Below are 3,089 nucleotides of genomic sequence, written 5' to 3' on the forward strand. Positions count from 1 at the left end.
AAAATAATGTAGCTTACCATGCTAAACCTACCACACCTAGGATTAGGAAGGTAGATAAAAATCTAGGCAATCACACTAAGGACCTTAGCTACAAGCCTAGAAATAAAAATGCTCATAAATTTAATGGAAAACTAAAAACTAAGGACTTAGTGATAGAAAATCAAGTCTTGAGGTCAAGGCTTGATAAAATGGAAAAGACCCTAAAAAGGATGGAAAATATCCTAAAAGGGCAAAATGAGCATAACCTAGGTCTAGAAGCACAAAGGTCATCTAATGGCCATAGGGGTTTGGGATACAAACCAAAGGCTAAGAAGGATGTAATCTCTTACTATAGGGTTCCATATAGTTATGGAACCAACCCTAGGTCTAGTGGTCAAGCCAAAAATACAAGGGAAGTTATCCCTAAGAGTATTTTTGCAACAAATGTGACTAAGACTTCTAAGAAGTCTAATAAAGTCACAAAGAAGGTTACAAGGGAAGCAATCCCTAGAGTTGACCTAGAAAGAGTGACCAAGGCTTCTAAGAAGCCAAACAAGGTCACTAGGAAGGTATCTAGGGAAGTTATCCCTAGTGAATACCTAGAGCATCCAAGGAGCACCAATATATTTTGGGTTCCTAGGAGCATCTTCTCTACCCCATAGATGGGTTAGAGAGTGTCAACTCTAAGAAGAAGGGTAGTTAACCCAACTTTGAAGAAATTGACACTGAAGGAGCATTTTCAAGGTTATTATTAACCTTTGAAAATGAAGTGGATTTATGTTTACTCTTGGGAAGAGTAAAATGTGTCACAATTTGATAAATTGGATGATATTTTAAGTGACACAAATTGGGAAAATCATAAGAACTACCAAGTTGGGATTTTGGTATGTTCTTAGGAAATTTAAGGTCAATCTAAGCCTTAATTTAAAATGATTACTCTTATGGGAAAATGAAATATGCCAATATTTGAGGAATGTTTTAAATTTTTAATTGGCATAATTAATTCAAGAGATTAAAGAAATGTCAAGTTGGGTTTTGGCATTTTCTTAAGGAAATTGGGCAATCTAAGGTTTATGCTTCAGGATCAGCTATGAGTTAAGGATACTTAGATAGATAATCTAGGTATATTTTAATTATGCTAAATCTTGCCATGTTTGGTTGCCCATTATATGGCATGACATCATGTTTTATTTGTGCATTCATGACTTATTATGAAAAACTCAAAAATACCATGTCATGACATACATACATCATGTAGTTATAGGAAATTTTCTTCTAAAAATTATTTCTTTTTGATGTATGCCATAACATTATCATGCATTATGTTATTTCCTTAAAATTAAGGACAAATGACAGTTATCATCAAGTGGTATACCAAATGACATCCTAGGTGGATGGTCAATATCCACAAGATGCCTAGATAAATATGCATGAACCCTAGGTTAGGGCAAAACCAAAATCTCACATCTCACAAAGACCTATAAGATAACTTGTATGTGTTTTAGTGCACATTAGATACAAGTGAGATGTTAGGATGATGAACAAAACTCAATATGTTGATTTAGTGCATTCTTTTGAGTTTTAAGTTCATCAAAACACATAGTTATGTGTTTTCCCATCATTGGGAAAGCTAATGTACAAGTCATGTACATTAAGCCCAAGGAACATGGTGGGAAATTGGTTTTGAAAATGTTTTCAAAATTATTTTGGAAAACCTTGGTGAAGGCTATCTTTTGATAGTACTCACCATTGAATAGTTAGACATAAACTTGAAGAATACGCTAAAGTTTTAGCAAGTTTTCAAGCTTGTGTCAATCTTTGAAAATATGATGTATTTTCATAGAAAACTATTTTTCCATGATAAAGTATACCCTAAACAATGTCTACACAAAATTTCATGATTTTTAAATTTTTGTAGAATTTTCTAGGGGCCTCTGAAGGTGACTGAAATCATTTTTCAGCAACTATCAGACCTCAATCGATCCACCGATCGATTGAGGGTCTCATTCGATCAGTGGATCGATTGGGAGCAAGCTTCTCACAAACAGAAGCTTGCTGGATCGATCAGCCGATCGATCCACAAGGCCTGAATCGATCAGTGGATCGATTCAGCAAGGTTCAATCGATTAGAACCCAACTCCAATCGATCCAAGTTGCTGATTTTGGCTGGGAAGGCCTGATTTCAGTATTTTGAACCTATTTTAGTCTAGGTAACCATTCCTAACCCCTCAAAATACATTTGTATACATAAAAAGGGTATTTTCGTGTGGAAAACAAGGATGGATTGGTTAAGAAAGGCTAAGTTGAAGTTTAGGTTGAGGTTTGTTTCAAATTTTGAATATTTGAACCTCAAAACTTCTAAAATTGGGTTTCCTAAAGTTTTAGGGATTCCAAGTCATTGTTGGTGCAATGACAGAAGTTACCATCATGTTTTTAGGGGGAGGGACTCTTTAAAGACAAGAAAATTATTTTTCATGAACCTTGGAAGGTGGTTAACCTTCCGTTAAGTGGATAATGCTCAAGGATGGGCATTTGCCTACATTGAGGAAGAATGTAGGGTTAAGGATAAATGAAGGGTATGAGACCTTCATTTGGGTCATTAGACCATGTTAATACTCCAGAGCGAGCATTATTTGAAAATGAAGGGAATGAGTCTTTCATTATCGTGTTGGTCACTTGTGAACAACGATGAGCAACTCTTCAGGGGGAGAGTTTTTTCAACAATGGGGCATTTGTTGAAGTGTGCCCAAAATTGAGGCACGGATTGATGTGTGCTTAAAGATGGGTTGATGTGTGCCAATAGGGGGAGAATGTGTGGTTTAAGTTAGGCCTTCATTACCTATGGGGGAGGTCATAGGGGGAGAATGAAGGGAACCAACATTCATACTTTGGCATGAATGGAGTTAAGGCTATGAGATTAGCTTAACTCAGAATGGTCCAAACTTAAAGGTATTGTCAAACATCAAAAAGGGGGAGATTGTTGGTGCAATATCCCTTAGGTCAAGGTTGACTGGTTTGACCAAGCTTGAGTCTTGGTCATAGTTTCGATGTTTGACAATACATGTAGACACATGGACAATGCAGGTGCAGTTGTTCATATGGGGAGATTC

This window comes from Zingiber officinale, chromosome 5B, assembly GCF_018446385.1.
Source record: "Zingiber officinale cultivar Zhangliang chromosome 5B, Zo_v1.1, whole genome shotgun sequence".
Classification (NCBI taxonomy): domain Eukaryota; kingdom Viridiplantae; phylum Streptophyta; class Magnoliopsida; order Zingiberales; family Zingiberaceae; genus Zingiber; species Zingiber officinale.